General features: G+C 38.3%; 1 long non-coding RNA gene across 1 annotated transcript; it reads right to left on the bottom strand.

Moving 5' to 3' along the window:
- Positions 1-14,569: 14,569 nt before the first annotated feature.
- Positions 14,570-17,380, bottom strand: LOC131525630 (uncharacterized). The gene is made up of 4 exons (XR_009267265.1): positions 16,890-17,380; positions 16,715-16,759; positions 16,444-16,498; positions 14,570-15,797 (listed from the first exon to the last, which is right to left on the bottom strand). It is a non-coding gene; the product is annotated as an uncharacterized LOC131525630 (long non-coding RNA).
- Between the last annotated feature and the right edge of the window lie 6 nt (positions 17,381-17,386).

The following is a 17,386-nucleotide window of genomic DNA, read 5'->3' as shown; positions in this document are numbered from 1 at the left end:
ACAAATAAATGACATGAGGACCTGCCCATGCTCATTCCCCACATTGGTGACCCAGGCTGCGGTGCCAGTGGCTGCTACTGCCAGTTTTTTGACCACCTGTTGTTGAAAAACAGAAGATTCAATAAGCTCTAAACATGCCTTATATTTTACAAAGGATCAAATGTGCAAGTACAGTTGTATATAAAATAATCTGTGATTAATAAATCACCTTTTTTGTGGAGTCCATCTTCAGGATGGACCCAAAGACAGAGGTGACCCTGGCTTTGAGCTTGCCATACCGAGACCGGACATCCTCTGCGTGGACATAGAGGAGCCACTTGGCAGTCGGCACAGGCAGCATGGTTGGTGGATATGTGACGGGCCGTGTGGTGGTGCCCTGGAAGCGGTCACACGCAGCGAGGTATTGCAGTGACCTCTCCATCTAGTCCTCACTGTGTTGTTTACAGTTTGTGATACAACATGGAGACGCTGTTGCCGAGAGAGCGCTCTCTCATCAACTTTGCCACATGTATATCTCAAGAGAACCTCTTTAAACACACAGATAAACAAAGTCAAAGATTATTAAAGTTCATTTGAAGTGTTACCTTTTGTTCTCCAGAGCAGAGGGAAAGGTGTGATGTTTCAGAATCACTGACTGTACAAAAAATATGTTTGATGCACGGGATATCACAACACAGATCTTTGATGAAAGATACATCACACAAGTCTGGCAAGGTCACCCACAGTGTGTCAGAATGTTATTGTTCTGAGTCTAACGCCCATCAAAGGTCAAGCAAAGATCAATGGAGGGGTAGGGGGGAGGCTGTTTACACATCCTGAATAGAACCTCAACTGTCAGACAAAGGTGTCTTTTGAAAGAACTGCAAAGTCAAAAAAAAAAAAAAAAAAAATATATATATATATATATATATATATATTTTTATTTATTTTTTTGGTCACAAATTATGTGTGTTTAATTCTTATCAGTATTACAAAAACGTTTGAATTACTATTAGCAGTTTAAACTATATTAATACCGTTACAGCCTACTTAACAGTGTAAAATTTCAGTACTTAATTGCACATGCCTATTAATTTCTGCTTATAATAAGAACACATTTTGCATGATTTTCATGTAAGTGAGGATTGCTGGAAACATCCTGCGGTGAGTGCACTGTAAAAAACTTACTGTAGAATTTACAATAATTTACTGGCAAAAAAGTTGCCAATAAAATCCTGTAAAATAGCTGTTAATTGCTGTAAAATGGATTATTGCATAATACTGCTTAACAATTTACAGTTAATTGTTGTTTGCAGAATACAGTATTTGTTTGTTTTTATTACAGGATTATAAAATTAAACTTGTAAAAACGCATTACAGGTTTTTTTGTAATTACACTAATTTACAGTACTTACCTGGCAACAAAAGTTGCCAATAAAATCCTGTAAATTCAACAAAAGCCAAGATGTTGCTGTAACATTTTTACTTTGAAAATCCTGTAAATAATGATTTCAACTGTGATCTGTACTGTGTTCTTTACCATTATACTGATGTAAATGCATTCAAATAAAGATTTGTAAAAAATAAACTCAAATTCAAAGAGGTTGTAAGAAAAATATTTATTAAAACTGACAACACACACTGTCACTGGTAACAGCATTTTACTTTTTCAACTACAGAAAAACTTACCAAAAATCACTGTTACAAAACAACTACAAACAGCTCAAGATTAAAGCATTAAGCAATAGTTCAATAAAAGTTAAAGGGACAGTTCACCTAAAAATAAAAATTGTCATCATTTACTCATCCCCAAGTTGTTCCAAACCTGTATGAGGTTATTCCTTGTGTTGAACACAAAATATGATATTTTAATAAAGTTTATAACCTGACAAGTAACGGTAGACATTGACTTACATAGTAGGGGGGAAAAAAATTCCTATGGAAGACAATGGCTACCGTCAACTGTCTGAATACCCACATTTTTAAAATATCTTCTTTTGTGTTCAACACAGGAAAGAAACTCATAGAGTTTTGGAACAACTTGGTGGTGAGTAAATGATGACAATCCCTTTAAGCTCAAACAACAAGATAGCATTATGGTAACAAAACGAATTTGACTTCAGTTAAAAGACTGTAAGTTATATTTCTGCTTAAAAGAAATAAATGTGAAACACTGTCACAAATGCTATTGACTGAGCATTAGCCTTCTGAACCTTCAACCTTAATTTTATGAAGCAACGAGAATACATTTGTTCACAATAAATAAGTTAAAAAAAAATTACTTTAACAATTTCTTCTCTTCCGTGTCAGTCTCTGACATGTGTTCACGAGAGCACCACAACACATCCGGATCCAGCATCTTAAAAAAAACATGCATGTGTCATGGTGCACTTGTGAACGCGCGTCAGAGACTGACACGAAAGAGAAGAAATTGTTGAAGGTCATTACTTTTGTTTTTTGGTGCACAAAAGTATTCTTGTCACTTCATTAAATTAAGGTTGGACCACTGGAGTCACATGGACTATTTTAACGATGTCTTCATTACCTTTCTGGGACTTAAAAGTGTCAGTTGCATTGCTCTCTATGGAAGGGGAAAATCATCTTGGACTTCATCAAAGATGAACAAAGGTCTTACGGCTTTTGAACTACACGAGGGTGAGAGATAAATGATTGAAATTTCATTTTTGGTTGAATGAAACCAAAGTAATATAAATATGTTTAAGTAATATAAATATGCACATTTATATTTAAGTAATATAAATATGCACATTTATATTTAAGTAATATAAATATGCACATTTATATTTAAGTAAATTTTTACCTTTGAATAAATTCAAGTGTGCAGGAAGCCTCATGCTGGTACACCAGATTGAAGACCAAACAAAGCAGCAAATCCTGCCACAAAGTGGGGGTGTGGATTCACGACCACTTGACCCTCGATACTCAGCATCCACTGGGTTGCAGTGAGAATTTCACCTAAATGAATAAATATAAACAACATGTTATAAAAAATACAAGCTAAAATACAACAGGCCAAGTTTATTAAATTATTTACAGATTTTGGATCATTGTACATTACCTAAGACAATCAGTCTCGGAGAGTCTGGAAGTGTAAAAGTCTTTTCCGCTGTTGCTTACACTTACAAGAAATAAAAAATAAAATAAAAAAATGAGGGGGAAAAAATGTAATTACATACAAAATATAACCCCATAACAAAATTTTATAATTAAAAAGCACTGAGCATGACTTACATCTGTCTGAAGAATCCCAGCAGGCACCGGACGTCAATATAATGTCAGGTTGACGGTGGACTCCAACGTCGCAGAGGCGTTGTATTTTGGTTGAAAATGAAAATCGGGTTGACGTCAGAACCCAACGTCAGATTGCTGTCAATCTCCAACGTTGGACAGACGTTGCATTTTGGTTGAAAATGAAAATCAGGTTGACGTCAGAACCCAACGTCAGATTGACGTCAGAACCCAACGTCAGATTGATCTCAGAACCCAACGTCAGATTGATGTCAGAACCCAGCGTCAGATTGATGTCAATCTCCAACGTTGGACAGACGTTGCATTTTGGTTGAAAATGAAAATCAGGTTGACGTCAGAACCCAACGTCAGATTGATGTCAGAACCCAACGTCAGATTGATGTCAATCTCCAATGTTGTACAGACGTTGTATTTTGGTTGAAAATGAAAATCAGGTTGACGTCAGAACCCAACGTCAGATTGACGTCAAACTCCAACGTTGGACAGACGTTGCATTTTGGTTGAAAATGAAAATCAGGTTGACGTCAGAACCCAACGTCAGATTGACGTCAATCTCCAACGTTGGATAGACGTTGCATTTTGGTTGAAAATGAAAATCAGGTTGACGTCAATCTCCAACGTTGGATAGACGTTGCATTTCGGTTGAAAATGAAAATTAGGTTGACGTCAGAACCCAACGTCAAATTGACGTCAATCTCCAACGTTGGATTAGACGTTGCATTTTAGTTGAAAATTAAAATCAGGTTGACGTCAGAACCCGATGTCAGATTGACGTCAGAACCCAACGTAAGATTGACGTCAATCTCCAACGTTGGATAGATGTTGTATTTTGGTTGAAAATGAAAATCGTGTTGACGTCAGAACCCAACATCAGATTGACGTCAAACTCCAACGTTGGACAGACTGTTGTGAACTTTTCTCTTCTACGAAGCAGAGACCAGGAGACGTTGGGATATCTTTCATCCAGAAGTTACTCTTTATTGAGAACTCGTTGCGCGTCGCTGTAGTCATCCAAGTCTAACTAAAAGCAGTGATACATTGTGGTGTATATACATTTAGGGGGCCGTGCTTAGGAATGGAAACAAAGCACCTGGGTGACTTTAAACAAAGCATGCAAATGAGAAAGACAGACCCAATCAACAACACTCGATTGCATTGATAATCCAATCAGTCTAACGATTCATGTCTGGGCCAGGGGGCTCCGAAAGCCATTTGCAGAACAAAAGATTCGAGTCTGGCACATTTGGCTCATTTCACTTACAATAGGAGAACAGGAACTGGCAGGGACCTCTTGCATCTGATGTAGTGATCTGACTCATGTCACCATTTTTCACCTTAAATGCTAAATACAAGGTATATAACTTCTTCAGTTTGTACACTATTACATTGGAATCTAAATTAAACATTTAAATAAATTTGTAATCCCACAATTCCCCCTTTGAGAGTTCTAATAACTCTCACAAAATACAAATTTAGACACTTAAAAGTTTATTCTTGTAACTTGTGATCGTTACAGGCTCATAGCACTTGTTCTGTGTTGATTGTCTGTAATTGCATGCTGACACAGAAACAAAACATGCAATTATGGTCCGTGAAGTTCTTACGGGTAATAATCTTTTCTGGTTGGAACTGTCATTTCCTCGTGAGGCGGAAGTCATTGCTGAACGAAACACTTGATACTGTGGATGCATAGATAGTACACCAGTAGGAGAAACAACAGCAGAATTGCTATGTCCTTGATCCACAGCCAGGGTTTACCTAACAAGTCTCCGAACCATGAAGAATTATCTTCAGTCATCTGGTGTAATTTTACTGAAAGATCAAGAATGTCTTGTTCTGTCTTCCGTGACAGTTGGCTCGGTAGTGGGTCTTGTTGTTGGCTTCATGCGCAGGTGAGGGGTTTGGCGCGTATGGGTCTCAGGACAGTCATCAAGTGGTATCTGCACAGAGGAAGAAAGAAAACAAAAAACAGCAGTATTTGTTCTAAAGACTACAAACATTAGGGTTGTATCCTCTGTTCAATCTGCGTCTGCTATTGTTGTTCCTTCTTTCCCTATTTCTTAATTCCTGTGACACCTAAAGAACAGTGAGGTGAGGGTGGACTAGTGGATGGGGAAGGCCTATGAGGGGATGTTCACCGCAGGGTTGGCCCCCGAAGCCTGTTGCTCTGGTTCTTCCCTGGGCTCCTCGCTGGTCCATGTGTCCTAACCTATCCCTGTAGGTGGAGGAACAACTTTACAGTGTGACACATGAGTCCAAGTTTTCCTTCCCTGACACAATAATGCAGCTGCTGTAATCAACATCACTTGATGTGGTCCGTACCACTTAGGCTCTAATGGCTTGTTTCTGAACGACTTTATCATGACCCATTGACCTGGGATGATAGTGTGTCCACCTTCTAGTGGAGTCTGCCAACACGACTCAACTCTCTCTCTGGCACTCTGTACTGCCTTTGTGAGGTTTTCACAGTAAGCGATCAGGGCATCTGAAGCAATGTGAACATCAGCATTTCTAAGATCAATCACACCTGGCATCTGCATAGGACACCCAGTAATAATTTCATGAGGGCTCAGTCCTACTGATCTGTTAGGTGACGCTCTCATACTACACAGTACTGCGGGCAGTGCTTCAACCCATGGTACTCCTTCCTGATGCATTTTGCTTAGCCTGGTTTTGATTGTTCTGTTTGATCGTTCAACCTGTCCTGATGCTTGTGGCCTATAGGGACAGTGAAGGTTCCACTTAATCTTCAACATTCTAGACACTTCCTTGACTACCTGTCCTGTGAAGTGGGTACCTTGATCTGAGTCAATGCAATCTGGTAATCCCCATCTGGGAATGAAATCAGTAACAAGACATTTAGCAGTATGTGCAGCTGTAGCACGCCCTGTTGGATAAGCTTCTACCCATCTTGAGAATTTGTCTATTACTACCAAAACGTCAGTTTTTCCTTTACAAGGGGGCAATGATATGTAATCAACTTGCAGGTGACGAAATGGCCCTGGTGGAGCTGGGGTATGTGCTGCTGGTGTGGTGGCTGCTGGTACCTCATTATTTTTCTGACATGTTACACATCTCTTGACTGTTTCAGTGGCTATGTTTCTGAATTTTGGATTCCACCATTGATTTGAGAACCTGTGATTCATCGTTGCTGGACCACTGTGACCCAAATTGTGTATTTGTTGAGCCAAATATGGCAACAGTGATTCGGGAGCAACATACTTTCCCCCTTTGGTCCAGCAGCCGGATGAATCCACAGTGGCTCCTTTGTCTAACCATGTCCATGCTTCATATAGAGGAATGTCTTTATACAGATCAATGATTGATTCCGGAGGTAGAATTGTCTTCTGTGCTGTACTACCTGAACACACTTGTACAGTTGCATAGAAACAAGCCTGTTTAGCCGCTACATCAGCAAGAGCATTACCTTTAGCTTCCGTAGTATTAGTTGTGAGGTGTGCTTTCACTTTGATCACCGCTAATTTATTTGGGAGTTTCATGGCAAACATTAAATCTTTCACTAATCCAGCATGCTTAATGGGGGATCCAGCAGAAGTTAGAAATTGTCTGGTTTGCCAAATAACACCAAAATCATGAATTACCCCAAAAGCATACCTGGAATCTGTGTAGATATTTGCAACTGATCCTGAAGCTAGCGTGCATGCTCTTGTTAAGGCTACTAGTTCTGCAGCTTGAGCTGAAAAATGATCTGAAGACGACCTGAAGCAACTACTTCAGTGGTGGAAGTTACTGCATATCCTGCTCGTCTGTTACCTTCAATAACTTGAGCTGAACCATCAACAAACAACTCCAATTCTCGTTCTCTATGGGAGTTTCTGCTATTTCACTTGTCGCTGCATATGTAAGCGTAACACAATCATGAGTCATTTCACCTTCACCCTCTAACACAACTTCAGTCATTGCAGACATCATACATGAGGATGGGTTCGTGACTGGTGCACGCTGTATAACAATGTTCGGGGCTGTGAGAGTTGCTAACCAATTTCCCCAACGGGAGGAGGTGACAGAAGTGACTTTTGCTTGATTCATTAGTGCAGACACTGCGTGAGGGCATTTTACATTTACATTCTGACCTAACACCATTCCTGATGAAGCCTGAAGCGCTAGATGAACTGCCTGTACTGCTCTGAGGCATGGGCCCATACCTTGAGCGACTATGTCAAGTTTACCAGAATAGTAATGAATTGGGCGTAAGCTGCCCCTATGATCTTGCATTAGACATGCAGTCATAAAGCCTAAGTGTTCATGGACATAAAGCACAAAGGGTCTATCAGATTGGGCAATTCCTAATGCTGGTGCTTGACATAGTGCTCTCTTCAAATCATTAAAAGCTTTGATATGAAGTTCTTCCATACAAACAGTATCTGAATCTTTACCATGGCCTTTCAACAAATCATAGAGAGGCTGTGCAATCGAGGCATAGTCTTCAATCCAAGGTCTACAGTAACCTGCTGTTCCTAAAAATGAGCGGAGTGTTTTAATGGTAGTAGGCGGAGGTATGGCTTTGACTGAAGCCGCTCGATCCTGTGTAATGGATCTATTTCCTGCACCAATTGTTTGACCCAGAAATGTGACTTGCTTTTTAGCAATTTGAGCTTTGTGAAAGCTGCATTTGTGTCCTTTTTTATGCAAATAGTCCAACAATGCTGTCAATTCAATTTGATGTACCTCGTGGTCTGTTGAGGCAAGCAAAATATCATCGACATATTGAATCATAGTGGACTGTTTGACTGGACATTCTGGGTCACACAAATCACGTCTGACAGCCTGATGATATATGGTTGGGGAGTTTTGAAATCCCTGTGGCAATCGTGTCCACTGGTATTGTTCATAGTCAACTGTGAAAGCTAACCATGACTGGCTGTCAGAGTGCAACGGTACAGAAAAGAATCCATTAGACATATCAATTACTGAAAAATCTTACAATCTAATGGTAAGCCATTACAAATTGTAGATGGATCTGCCACTAGGGGGGTGATTTTATCAATATGTTTATTGGCTACTCTGTAGTCTATTGTAAGTCTCCATGCCCCATTTGATTTCTTGATGGGCCATATGGGTGAATTACATGGACTGTTGGTTTTAATTAGCACTCCTTGCTTCAGCAACTTTTCTACAATAGGTTTGATTCCCTGTATAGCTTCCTTATTAATCGGATATTGTTTGGTGACTGGAGGTGGATTTCCTGTCAATTTAACTGGTTCTACACCTGTTAACAAACCACAATCATCCTTGTCTTTAGCCCAAATTAGATGATTCTGTAAGAAAGCATACTCAGTAGGGATTGCATTATTGGTAGAAACTTGTGCTGAGGAAATTTTTATGCTAGCGGATTCTGAGGACACGTCTAACGTTAGATGTACTTGTCTCAGAAGATCCATGCCTAAAATTGCACCTGTATTTAATGGAGCACATAGCAATTTTGTAGTCAGAGTTTTGGGCCAAATTGTACCTCTATGGGCGGGGTTTCATACAAAACAGAATCTTCACCTATTACGCCAGTTAAACAAAGTTTGGTTTTCTTATATGGGATGTTTAAAATTTGTGCCAATTTTGTAGGAATTACTGTACACTCTGCACCTGTATCAAGCAAAAAATCAATCTCTTTCTCTTTTACGCTACCTTTCACAAAAATTATTTTGTCATTGTGATGGATTACAGGGGAAAGGTAACTACTCACAGCCCCAACAATTAGTTTTTTTCCTGGTCTTGTTGTGCTCTTACAAGAGCCTGTACGAGCTGTCCTAAAGTTTCAGTGGTCACTGGCGGAACTACTTCAGGGTTGTAGGCAGGCTGAGGAGGAGCAGAATTATGCATAGCATTTCTTTTACTATCTTGCAACTTCTTCCTACACTCTTTCTCCCAATGTCCTAATTTTTCACAGTAGTTGCATTTGCCTTCTCTTTTAGACCATCTCTTGTCTTGTTTTGTTGTGTTAAACGTAGCTGCTGCTACTCTCACTTTTGCCTTGACATCAGCATCTCTTTCCCATGTAGCTAACCTGTCTAGGTTACTTCTGAGAGTTCTGTTAGACCAAGTTAGATCTAAGAATGGTAAAGCTTTTCTGTATTCGGCTACAAGGCCATCTGACCAGATACGAACTAGGGGTCCCTTGTCATCTAGCACACTTTCAGGGTCATCAACAATTCCACTGTAAATTACAGCTGACTGACAAAATCTCTCAGTATATTCACTCACAGTTTCTTCTTTCTTTTGCACACAGGTAGTAATTCTAGACCAATCTATTTTGGGTCCTAAGATATTCTTTAGGATTTTCAAAATACCTTCTCTTAAATCACCTTTACTTGCATGTCGCAGTTCAGAAGTAACAGCAGATTCAAAACTGTTGAATTCAGATTCAGTTAGAATTTGTGACATCAACTGCGTTACCTCTGTTAAAGACATGTCGTAAAGGCGCATTTTACTGATCAATACTCTTCTAAATTCAGAAAAATGTGTGCGTGCTGAGGGTAAGCTCTGAGACAGTCTCTCTATATCTTTAGGTCCTAGTGTTTTGGCAACAGTTTGTATTTGCACAACAGAAGAGTTGAGAGGAACACTGTCAGTTTCCTCAATTCCTTGAGATCTTCTCCGAGGACCACAAACATTGACCGAATTTACAGGCACATCAATTACTGATTGGAGAGCTACATCTCTTTCAAAGAATGCTTGTAAATCAGGGTAAATGCTATCCGGCTGGCTAACTTCCACATCAGTTTTTGCTGCAGTTTTGTTGCGGTTCAATTTCTTAGTCAAAGAGGATACTCTAGCTTGAAGCTCATTGTTCTGTTTCTCTAGCTCTGAGTTACGCTGAGATTGTTGTGTAGCTAGTGCTAAACCAAATTCTCTGTGGCAGCAGATAATGCCTTTAACATTGTTCTTGCGAATACATGCTCCTAACACCTTTTTACACTCATCTACAGACCTTCTGTTGTTGGAATCAGCCTAGTATTCCTTCTAACCATTTTGTGAGTTTCTTTGTTACCACACTATCAAAAACACTAAAACTTCTCTGATCAACAGAGGGTACACTTGTTAACACAGCTTAACTATTGTTAACTTTGTTACCACACAATCAAAAACACTAAAAACTTCTCTGATCAACAGAGGGTACATTTGTTAATACAGCTTAACTATTGTTAACTTTCCAAATTACCAACACTTCACACTTAACTTCCCTGCCTACAAGAACAGAGGATAAACCAAAATTATTAGCATGAAATGCTAACCTTCTCTGTGAAAAGAGGATAAACCAAATTTTAGCATGTATGCTAACCTTCTCTGCCTGAACAGAGGATAACCAATTCTTCCCTGCCTAAAACAGAGGGTAACACAATATTAGCACGTTATGCTAAATCTTCCCTGCCTGAAAACAGAGGGTAACCTTCATCTCTAAAAGTACATTTTTAGAGGATAACTTAGTTAACCAAACCCTACAGCTGTCTGTTAACTCTTCTCTGACGGCGCAGAGGATAAACAAATTTGTACTGGTCTTAAAGGTTCTTTTGGATTAGAGACAGCACTCACCACAACCTTGGTTGAGAGAAAAATTCAGTCTGGAAATCTTTGTTCAGCTAGAAGTTTTCGCTGGATTCCAAAAGATGCAGTCTGGAAGCAGATCTTTGTTTGAGCTTGAAGTTTTCAATCTGGATTCAGGTGAGGAAGCTGGAACTCTATCCGGTCACGGCACCATCTGTTGTGAACTTTTCTCTTCTGAAGCAGAGACCAGGAGACGTTGGGATATCTTTCATCCAGAAGTTACTCTTTATTGAGAACTCGCTGCGCGTCGCTGTAGTCATCCAAGTCTAACTAAAAGCAGTGATACATTGTGGTGTATATACATTTAGGGGGCAGTGCTTAGGAATGGAAACAAAGCACCTGGGTGACTTTAAACAAAGCATGCAAATGAGAAAGACAGACCCAATCAACAACACTCGATTGCATTGATAATCCAATCAGTCTAACGATTCATGTCTGGGCCAGGGGGCTCCGAAAGCCATTTGCAGAACAAAAGATTCGAGTCTGGCTCATTTGGCTCATTTCACTTACAATAGGAGAACAGGAACTGGCAGGGACCTCTTGCATCTGATGTAGTGATCTGACTCATGTCACCATTTTTCACCTTAAATGCTAAATACAAGGTATATAACTTCTTCAGTTTGTACACTATTACATTGGAATCTAAATTAAACATTTAAATAAATTTGTAATCCCACAAGACGTTGCATTTTGGTTGAAAATGAAAATCAGGTTGACGTCAGAACCCAACATCAAATTGACGTCAATCTCCAACGTTGGATAGACGTTGCATTTTGGTTGAAAATGAAAATCAGGTTGACGTCAGAACCCAACGTCAAATTGACGTCAATCTCCAACGTTGGATTAGACGTTGCATTTTGGTTGAAAATGAAAATCAGGTTGACGTCAGAACCCGACGTCAGATTGACGTCAGAACCCAACGTAAGATTGACGTCAATCTCCAACGTTGGACAGATGTTGCATTTTGGTTGAAAATGAAAATCGGGTTGACGTCAGAACCCAAAGTTAAATTGATTTCAACCTCCAATGATGGACAGACATTGCATTACATCCCTATTGAAACTGGCAATTACCACATTTGTCATCAACCTGTGAACACAAAAGGAAGAGGAGTTAAATGTCCAAATAACTGATTATACATAACACATTATGAACCGCTTGTTATAGTTTGTGTCAAGTTTGTCATATCTAATGTAGAAGTCACATTGGTCCTACTGTGGTGCTAGATGGAAGATCATGGGCCCACCCAAACTTCTAGGTATTTATCTTCTGGAGACACAACTGATATCACGCAATTTCCAAACCTAAAACCTTCCTGATGTTCATGCTAAAAGGCAGTGAGGATGTGAACACATCTCTTAACATTTACTTGGGTCTGTTGTATGTACACAAAAGAGAGAACAAACAACAACTGACTGAGCAATTTATGACTATTATATGGTACCAAAAGCAATGCTTTGGGTTATTTCACACTATGAGTTCAGTAATATCAGCAGTCTGCCATAATTTTCCAAGAAGTTGGCAATATTAGCACATATTTGCAAACAGGGCTTGACATTAACATAGAATCGTCCCGTATTTAAGGCATATGAATGGTATTCCACATTACATCAATATGAGCGTGATTTGTGTAACGTTATGAAAGGTTTTATCCTTCATTTATAAATTTTAGCTTTAGGGAACCAAATCTTAGAAATTCGGTTTTGATCTGATTAATTGATATTAATCAAAATTGTATAATTTATACCTTATTAACAACTCGTCCCGCGAGTATTAATACGTATAATTCAGCAATGCTTCTTATTGTTGATAAGAATACAGGATTTATTGGGAAATTTGCCTGAGCAACAGGTAACACGATCTATGGCAAATAGTTTAACGATTTGAAAATCAAGGCACCAGACTATTCATTAAAAATGAATCGAGCGTTTATTTACTATTCTAAGGCACAATACAAATAACCAAAACACATGCACACACACATATACACATATTATGGCAAGATCAAAGCAGTTTGAAGGAATTCTATTCTCTTTTCTTGAGAATTCAGGACGACCTTATGGGGACGTCACAGTTATTGTTATCTTTTAACGATTCATTCAATTCAACCAGTTGCAGCGAATAAGATATTTGTTTGTTTACTTATCGTGCGTGGGAGTTTGAAGTTGAATTGAAGGCTGTACTTCTTGAAGGGTTACTGGGGGGGAACCCAGGACTTTTCCTGCTGACGTGTTGTTGTCGCGTGACGTCACTCGGGATTCCTCCTTTGGATTTGATGGCTTCCTGGTAGCGCGCGAATAGCGAGTTTGAAGATCTTACGCCGCAACTTTGCAAGTTTTTCTTTGGTCAGACGTGGCCAGGGTGTCGAAGTCTTTTGATGATCAGCCAGATGTTTCGCAGCACGATCGAGGGGCAACGCCCAGACTTTCAGCCAAGTCTCTTGCAAGTTCACCAGTTGTTCACCCCGTTCTTTGTTCTGAGCTTCTTAGTTCAAAGTTGGGGTGTCTGTTTTATCGGACAGAATTAAGTCCATCCTAGTCACTGTCTGACCCAATCACATTGTCTCTGTAGGGAGGAGCCACGCTCCACACGACTCAAACTTCGTGCATACATTATCTGCTCATAAATATGTCACCTAAGCCACAATATCCTAGCAGATTTCTACAAAGTGTTATAATCATACCTTATGAAGATAAAAGTCAACATTCATCTATTTCAATGTACTGGACTCATCATAACGTGAAATTTAATACCAAACATGAGATAGTTATATATTGAATACCTATAATTTTACCTACTAACTGGTTTAAGTCACAGATTAAAATATCCTAAGTTCTGATAACTACAGTCAGATATATGAAACATAAAATACCACATTCGTATATGTACTGTCTCTTGGATATATTGCTTTTAATAGCAGCAGTCTTTTCCGTCTCTGTGTGACTAGAGTTTCTTTGTGGTCCGAGCACAAGAGACGGCATCGTCTTGGAATGCAACTTGGAAAAGGGGGTTTGCTCTGGGGTCACCAGGATGTCTGTGCTGTAGGTTTGTTCAAGTCTGGTTCACATATATCTGTCTTTCCTTGTTGATACCATCATTGAATTATGGTCAAAAAGCAGTCGGGATTTAGGGAGGGCCTGAGCTGGAACATATCCAGATCCCACGTGCTTTGTACTGTCTGTTTATTTGACTTTATTTATGGTAAACTGGTCAAGACCAACATTGAAATTCCTGTCCTTCAAAGAATGGCCAGATGTTCTCCTCCCAGCTTCATGAGATAATAAGGAGAACAGACAGGAAACTTAGTCAGATACCTGGGCGTTGGGTTGGTCATTTGTAACTTTTACGAGCTGATGAAGTTAGATTAGTTTCCAGTGGAATGTGACTTAAGTTACACATGTGTGTGCGTTCTTTTCGACCAGGTTCTACATTTGTCCCATTTTTTTAAAATTTACTTCAGTTTTATGGTTTTTGTTTGGCAGCCGCTACTGCCAGTCATTGGACTCTTTGGACTTTTTTACAGTGCAAAACTGTTATTTTATGGATTTGTCTTAGATTATTACTGACAAATTCAATAAAGTGACATCACTAAACACTGTACAGAGGAACACTATCATTTTACAGATTTTTCCAAGATTATTATGATCAAATGCATTCAATAAAGTGCTGAAATCACTAGCCCAAAATTTCTGCAGAGAAACACTTGTTATTTTACAGGTTATTAAAAAACAAACAAAAAAATGAAAGCGTTAAAGCATGCTCAAGATTGTAAATTAAAAGTTTTATTTTCAAAGACAAAATACAAAGTCTGTACATATACTGTACAAAACTGAAAATGTAATCATTCAGTTTTTGAAGAAAAAAAGTACAAATTTGAAAGGAAATACATTTCAACATTTACAATACTGTACCAATTAACAGAACAGTTTGATCAGAAGTTGAATTAAATATTCTCAAAAGTAGAAATACAAAACATCTACAAGATTGCCACTGTTTCAAATGACTGTTAATTCTAAAGGCTGGAATACACTACATGACTTTTAAAATCTGAACAGATTTTTAAAACACTAGGCATCATACATATACTGACATTGTAAGTAGCGACAAAGGAAAACTGGGCATCAATCACTACATGACCGAGGATCATACACTACCAGACTTTAAAGTTGTTCCGATCACAACAAACTCACTTGTTGCTAGGAGACGCATGACAAATGAAAACAATATGCATTGTAAAATCGGCTGAAAATATCAAACGTTTGATATCGTCTGACAGGATAGAATCAGAGTCTGAAGCTTAAAAAACCAGAGTCTGTGACTATCATACACTATGCAATTTTCTATGGAATCTGTCATCTCAAATCTGCAGACTGGCTCTGACTTTCGGCAACTAGGGTCAACTTCTCCTGACTGTAAATTGGCGGAAAATCAGGGCAAAAATTGTGTAGTGTATTCCAGGCTTAAGTATATGATGCCCAGCTTTCCTTTGTCATTATTTACAAAAAAGGTAAGTCAAAAATCTGTTTTAAAAATCTGTTCAGAAGTCGTGCAATGTATTCCATGCTTAAAACTGTTTCATTATTTAGATGTAAATTTATGTAAACAAATTCCTGAGGAGGAATTCTTGAGGAGCAATTGAAAAACTAAAAATTAAATTTTTATCTTACAAGTTAGGTTTATAGTATCATGATTTTTTCTTTGAAAAAGATTGTGGAGGGAACTGTATTTTAGCTTGTATTTTCCCAATCAGGTTTATAGTGTTTTTCTCAATATTTGACTGACCCTATTGGATTGCATATAGCTCTGATAATATATGTGGACAAAAATTACATTGTATTTTAATCCTGAATACTAGCTACACAAGTATAATAATAAGTAAAATCAAAACATACAAATAAAGGTCCATGATTCTGCACCAGAAGTGACAGTCACAGCAGATAAAGAGCAGTCCATAAAATCTGAAGTAATCAGCTGGATCCTTGCTGCATCTGGGGGTTAAATAAAAAAATAAAGAAAGAAAGAGATTTATTGAAAAGGACTTCATTTGTGTACCTTTTCTATAAACAACATCTGACATTACGAGACATTCTGGCTAATTTAATGATCTAGTTGTGACCTAATGGTTAGAGAGTCAGATTTGTAACCTGAAGGTCATGTGTTCGAGTCTCAATACTGGCAGGAAATGTAGATGAGTGAATGAACAGCGCTGTTTTCAAAAACGCACTAGTGTAAACGGGGCCTGAGGTGCCCTTGAGCAAGGCACGTTACCCACATGGGCTGCACAATAAAAATGGCTGACTACTGCTCTGGGTGTGTGTTCTTTACTCACTGCTGTGTGTGTACTCTACTTTGAGATGGTAGTTATAAAGAAATTAGTATTCACAACAATGAACAACTTTTCTCAGATGTATCATAAAGTAAATAAATTTTGTACCCAGAAAAATGCCAATTAGTACACCAAAAAATAAAAATAATTAATATTTTTATCAATTGCTAATATGCTAATACCTGTATATTTATAACTAATATAATTATTAATCGGTTTACACTGTTTTTCTATCACAAGGGGGTGAAATTTCTAACAAATGTACTTGAGGAGATCATTAAATTACTCAAGATATCATACTTATCCACCTTATTCCTAAACACGGAAGTAAGCCTATGGGCGAGACTTCCAGTTCATTAGCCGCTATAGGGAAACAACGACAAGAATAACAACATGCAGTAAACGGTAAAACTGTTTGCATTACAAACCAGTGTGTTTATAATTAAGCTAATACACTAAAATAACATGGTAAGACACACCAATTTGCAATATCAAGTAGCAAAAAGAGCGGCTCTGTACAGCTAAAAATCTGCACATGATCATTTAAAGTATTAATGTTAGTATGACATGTATACTCACTTTTATGGAAGATCATGTGGCAGAAGATTTTCAATCCCAAAACCTCTGGACCATGAGAGGGAAAACACAGACACACACACACAGACACACACAAATAAATATTAACAGGTTTAATAAAACAATATTGTTGATTTACTGACAGAGACATGGGCTTACAGAAATTTAGCCAACTCACCAGCTTTATTACAAAAACTTAACAGTAGATCCAAAAGCATGGTTTGCATAGTATTCTTCAGAGTCCAAGAATGGTGGTTTCATGTCCTCTCTGTTGAACAAGTGTATGCCAGTTTTTCATGTTCCACAGTGAGACATTTTATTTTACAATAAAATAACAATATAACGTTAGTTATTTTTACTATTTCATTCTGTTATTAAAAATAAGATCAGCAAAAGGCGACCTTCTGTACTTAAGTCATATTAACATCATACATGTCCCGCTATTTATTCTGTCATTCATGCATGTTTCTCTATTAAAACGTCAGTAACTTGTAGCACTATGTTACGTGGATATATTTACATTCCGCGATATAAACAAATATTTAAAAACACAAAGTAGTCACTTTAAATCATGGCCACGACATCGTCATTACACCCAGCCTTATCTTTATTAAAACATAATAACAAAACAGTAACAGATTATGTCATCGTGATTAGCATATCACTTTAACAGTA

The sequence above is a fragment of the Onychostoma macrolepis genome, chromosome 02 (assembly GCF_012432095.1).
Source record: "Onychostoma macrolepis isolate SWU-2019 chromosome 02, ASM1243209v1, whole genome shotgun sequence".
Classification (NCBI taxonomy): domain Eukaryota; kingdom Metazoa; phylum Chordata; class Actinopteri; order Cypriniformes; family Cyprinidae; genus Onychostoma; species Onychostoma macrolepis.
Note: the sequence above shows the minus strand (reverse complement) of the source record. Positions and strands in the feature narration are given on the sequence as shown.